The 6,043-nt window shown below is 41.3% G+C and overlaps 1 protein-coding gene across 1 annotated transcript in view; it reads left to right on the top strand.

Moving 5' to 3' along the window:
- The first annotated feature begins 4,331 nt into the window (after positions 1-4,331).
- Positions 4,332-6,043, top strand: part of cntn1a (contactin 1a) — a 64,719-nt gene continuing 63,007 nt past the window's right edge. Inside the window, exon 1 of the mRNA XM_020621897.1 lies at positions 4,332-4,478. The gene's annotated coding sequence lies outside the window, so the exon portion shown is untranslated. The remainder of the gene's footprint in view (positions 4,479-6,043) is intronic.

Below are 6,043 nucleotides of genomic sequence, written 5' to 3' on the forward strand. Positions count from 1 at the left end.
TAATAATATTAAACACCCTGTCTGCTGACAGTCCTCAACTCTTCTCTCTAGTTATCCTTGACCAGATGTACCCTGTAGAAACTCATAAGCATGACTAAGCATTTAACAGTCTAACTAGACATCCTATCTCCACTAACATTTCTAATACATAAAGTATCTATTCAATATCTATCTGACTAAAAATACCTAACACACCGTAACAAGTACAGTCAGCAGAACCTGGGAGAAGTGTGAAAATGATTGCCTACAGCAGCCCCAGTCTCCTTAGTGTGAAGCCGCTATAGAAAGGCCTTATGGAACACGACAGTTGGACCCCATCTTTTTGGCGCTCACTTGTGGCAATTCCACGTCCTTTACAGTCATATTGTCGGGGTAATAGTGAAAGAGCAGGCCGCCATCTGGTGCATTATCGCACAGCAATAGTGTTAGGAAGCAAGGACTTGGAAATTTGTTCTCTCCCTCTGGCAAGGACTCTTTGCCTTCTGTTCACTCAGGTAAACAAATTCCTCTTTCTGAGTAAAGTAGTTTGGGGGATATTTCACATAATTACGTATTTCTGCCATACAAATTGATGATTTGGGGTAATGGAGAAAAAATTTCTCCAAATGAAGCCAGAAGAGTTTTACTGGTTGGAATATTGTTTCTGTTACTTCAGCCAAAACAAATGACTCTCACCATTGGCAACATGTAAAAAACCTGATGACTTTCAGCTATTGGAAGATGAATAATCAATTTTCCCTCTTGACTTTACTGCCATCTAGTGATAACAGGTAATTAAACTGATCACTGAAATAAGCAACAGGCTTTTAAAAGCCTTAAATAGAAAATGGCATGCAATATACATGAATAAAACTGTCAGTAAAATAAATTATTTTTAATTTTGTTGTTATAAAATTTAAGAAATAAGCAATAAAAATATCTATAGTTGGTCCATGCTAAAAAAAAATGCATTAACGTCCCAAAATCCTGACCTACCATCCATTTTATCTAATGATTTGCCAGCCAGTGAATTTGTTTGGCTCTCTGTTGACATCTTCAGTACAATGGCTTCCTGTAAGAGGCATAGCTATTTGTTTTCAGGGCAACAGAATCACATTATTTGTCCTTCCATTGATGATCATTGCCACCAAGCAAACAGCTGCCCCATTACCCTTTTTAACTCCACCTACCCCTCCATTCTACCGCTCCTCTCTGATCCCTCCCCCCATCCTCATTCCTCATCCAGTTCTCAGTGGATTCATCCTGTGTCAGCTGTCCGTCTGCTGTAGCATCCATTATCCATTCTCACTTCTTCTGGGCCATGCTCTTTGATTTATTGCTGTGCAGAAAGCCTGGTTTGAATTGATCTGCAGCTGGTTTGATGTCTAACTCCAGTCTGCCTTCAATGTGGAAAAAGAACATTCCATGGTCTCGCTATTATTTCCTGTTTCCAAACAGCCTGGGAGATTTAACAAATATCATTTGCAACCCAGATGCTCAAGTGAAAAATAAAATCTTTCAACATCTGCAAGTTCCCCAATATGACATTAAGCAGAAACATGCAATATTATAAATGCAGTGTAAGGAACCACCATCATTTATTTTCTGGTATTTTTAAAGTGTGTAGCCCACAGAGCTCCAGGGTGTTCATTCTTTACATATGGGAAGAGCCTTTGTGTCTTTATGTAAATTTGCCCTTTTCTGAGGCTCCGAGAACTGGGGAGGATAATTGTTTATGATTACTCTGTGACATTTCCATATGGCTGACAAACGGTTTACCAACACACACGCTCGCTTACAAACACACACGCACAGACACACATCTGCCAAGATCGAGCTGTTTGGAGCCTGAATCAAAGATTTGCTTTGCCTGAAATTGAAAACCCTGAGTGTAGGAAGGAAATCACACCTTCCAGTCAAAGCGTATCATTTTTTCCACCTGTGTTTTTGTCACCCGAGGAGTCTGTTTTCCCTGATGGGGAGTGATGAGCTGATATCTTTGCACTCCTGTTGGATGGATGCTACATAAAGTGAGAGTGCTTTGTTCTATCAGTGTGACAGTTTCTATTTAACCCCTTCCCCCTTTTCATCATGATACCACCAGGATTATAACCTTCTGCACACCCCAGTTCCTATTCCCCGTCTACTCTATGCCCCCAACACCCTCCTCAGCATGTCAAATGTGTATTTGGACTTGAATGGTGGTGGGTGCGGGGTTACCTTTCTGTGTGCCCCCATGAAGATCACTGGGGCTAAACCACATTTATCCTCCCTCCTTTCCCTCCTCCATCTCCCTCCTCCTCTGCTAGGCAGATATATGACAGGCACCTATTCTTTCCTCCAGACAGCAGGGTGTTTGCTGTTCTTCTTACCCACCCCAGAGACCACCATTGTAACAGTGTTATGCACCAGCAGGATCTGTCTCTATTTGCACTGCTGTGTTGTAAGAGGAACCAAAGTGTTTGTCTGAAAGCTGAACACACCTATTGTAGTCCTTGGATAACCTGTGTACTACCTTTTGGGCCCTATATTATGCAGCTCTATTTGTGCGTCATGAATTTCCTAAGTACTACTGAATCCTTTTGGCTTGACTATTTTCTGTGGAGTGACATTTTTCTAATACAATTCGGCTGAAATTAATGGCTATTTGTCGTTGTTGATGTCTATTAACAGCACTACTTTTGTGATGAAAAGAATGAATAATAACATTCTTAGGGAACAAAGCAGAAACACTAGACTTAATGTATAGCACTAGAACCTTCTTGTAAAGTCGGTTTCTGGTCAGTTTTAAAAGAACTTCTTTGATACTGTATATTCCCCCAAATTCATCCAAGGGAATTAAGTCCTTCAATTAATTCTACCCTGCTCCTTCTCAAAGATTTCTGCATTATTTATGGCCTGTGAGCACAGCAGACAGGCTTGCTGTCTGGTGTTTACATCTAAGATTTAAGTCTAATCCTGTGGGATTGTGAGAGTCTCTTGTTTGGCCTGATACATGGGTAAGGCATTGTAATTAGTAGGAATGCCCTTCTGATATCAACCTGATGATAAACAGGCTGAACATGCAGGAGGCAGCCTCATTCATTTCTCAGTTACTTATACTTGTATACTTGCTGATTGATTGAGCTGCTCAGGTTTTGAAATCTCTCATAATTTTGCTGCTACTACAAAATTTAAAGAAAATTGCTTGCTATAAAAACTGTTGACAGTGAGGTTTGACAATTATCCAGAGTGAAATGTTTTATGGAGAAACTACATTTAATTTTATTTTTAAGTAGCTTCTTCATTTGCTATAGTAGCTGCACATATGACACTGTGTTTTATGGTGTTAAATAGATGAGCCTTTTGGGAATAATAACATTTTATATAGGGACATGCGTTAGTGGTGGCACAGTGGGATATTGGTTACCACTGTTGCCTCACAGCAAGAAGATTCTGGGTTTGAGCCCTGGACGACCGGGTACTCTGGTGTCTGGTTGTCAGACTTGTCTTCAAAAGTCATGCACACAGAACAAAAGCAGGGCTGAGGAAACATACAACCTGGCAAATATGCTTTTTGAGGAGTTAATAAGTAATGGGAAGCAGGTGTGTAAGATGGAGACTGGCCAGGTGATGGGCTTGAGCAAGAGACACTGTGGACAACTGGTGAGCAGGTAGGGAATGACTGCAGAGTAACCTCTGCATGCAACATGGCATTAAAAAAGAACTGCAACATTACAATTTTGTGGAATAAGCACTAAATAATTCTTTGAAACTTATATTGTAATTCATGTGTACTAGGATGTGCACACAGGCCATTAATTCAAGACAGTGTTGTAAAGTACATTTACTCAAGTACTGGTGCTAAGGAGCTTTTTAGCATTTATTAGCTTTTACTTTCATGCACATTTACTGTGTGAAAATGCTTCATTAAATGCCCAATTAACAGCAGTTACCAGCAATAAAGCTCTGGTAGACTTACCATAAAGTTAAGCACCCTGCAAAATACCAAAACTGCAAAGTTACATAGGCTACTAGCCTTAAACTGAATAATTGTAAATCAAAAAATAAAGTCGTGGTAGCTCTTTGCTCCAACATTAAAAGCATAAAGAGGGCTCAAACTATAAATAAAGAAATAAATAACATGAATGAGGGGGGGACTTGCCATACTTGGATGCATACTGAAGCAAAATTGGGTCGTAAACCTATTATAACAGCTGTTGACAGAGAGATTCTAAATGTTGTATGAACGCACATTAACTTAAAAAATATTGATAATCCACATGTGATGGGGAACCTGTGATGGAGCTGTAGGGGAACTCATGGGAGCCGTTCCTGTGGAACAAGCGGGTCTAGCGCCCCCTCAAGTTGACTGTCATAAGCCTTCATCCAGTCCAGGGGGACAGGATCGCGGCTCTGTCAGTGTCTTTCCCCGTTCTTGAGCGCCCTGCGATGCGGTGCTGAGCAGGTGTGAGCATCGTGAGGGACGGACGCACGGACGCATTTGCCCGCTACGTAAGGTAAGGACACGGGGAACACTGGAAGGATAAAGTGAAAACTGGTTGTTTGACATGATTTCGGGAGAAGCCGGGCGCTGCATTTTGACAGCTGGGAAATCAGTCTTGTTTACAACAGGCTGCGCCGTTGGGCTGGAGCTCATGCATCGCTCCGCAATGCAGAATCATTAACCATTTGGGTACGAAGAAACTGTTTTTTGCATTGTTGTGTCGTAATCACAGCTCCAGGAAGATGCTGTGTGCAATATATGACTTGTGGTGGAATGGTGGGGATGATGCTGTTAGGTGATTTGCTGCACATCCTGGCGTGCACCTCACTCCCCAATACAGTCGATGCACAGAGCAGATGTAATGTTTTTGATGTTTCAGCACTGTACCAAACACGTGCTTTAGATTAAATTCGTTATCAATTTGACCAGTTACATAGCCTACCATTGATTCAAACTGCACCGGCCTTAAAGCTAAGACATTAGGAAGCACCTGACGACTGTAAACACTTTCATGGGCTGGAACTAAAACGCACGTTTCGACATTAGTGCTGCGACTGACTGAGGCACAGGCCTGTAGTTGGGCTGTAGCATCTTGCAGATGGATGGAGCACATAGTAACGCCCTGTCGCAGGGTTACTGAGTCAGGATGCCAGGTGAGAAGGCGTCATGAGCGGGTCCTAATTTACTAGATAAGGCTTCAGTAGAGAGAAACTATGTTGCCAAAGTATGATTTATTGAGTTCCAGGGCTTCTTCATCATGTAGAAGAATAATTTTGTTATTTCACTCACTTGGTTGTGTGATAAGAGGATAAGGATGATATAAGTTTTCTCACAGAGATGAAACTAATCATTAAAATTTGGGTGAAATAATGTGGATATTTTAGTTGTAGTGATGTGTAAACAGCTTTGATCACAGTTTCCTGGAACTGTCAGCATCATTTAAGCAACCATGACTTTCCATTACTGTCTAATGAGTGTGTAATAGTGATCTGTAATGTAATGAGAAATAGCAGACTAGCAGGAAAGATGCCATCTAATTAGCCCCTTTGTTTACTGTTTACTGCTCTAGAGTTGTTTTGCTTTTGTGAAGGGTACAGATGACTGAACCAGCACCTGATGTTTTTGATTACTGATTTCAGATTAATATATAGTGCATGTTTATGAATTGGTGTCCTGTTTTGTTATAATATAGACTTTTTTTTTATTAAAAAAAAATGTGAGATGACTTTGGTTAGGTGGGTAGAGCGGTTGTCTCCCAACTGGAGGGTTGGAGGTTCAAATCATGGTGCCTGCAGTCCACATGTCGAAGTGGGTAAAACACTGAACCCCCAAGTTGGTGAGTTGGCGTAGCAGATGGCTGCCTCGGTTCTGTACTGAAAACAAATTCCTTGTGTGTAACATACTTGGCCAATAAAGGTGATTATCCTTATTAAATAGAGGTGATTATTGCAGGACTTGTGCTCTCACATCTTTTACTTATTAGTGATTATTGTTCAACCACCGGGAGGAGGCCCCAGGGAAAACCCAGGACACGCTGGAGGGACTATGTCTCTTGGCTGGCCTGGGAATGCCTCGGCA

The sequence above is a fragment of the Monopterus albus genome, unplaced genomic scaffold, assembly GCF_001952655.1.
Source record: "Monopterus albus unplaced genomic scaffold, M_albus_1.0 scaffold7.1, whole genome shotgun sequence".
Classification (NCBI taxonomy): domain Eukaryota; kingdom Metazoa; phylum Chordata; class Actinopteri; order Synbranchiformes; family Synbranchidae; genus Monopterus; species Monopterus albus.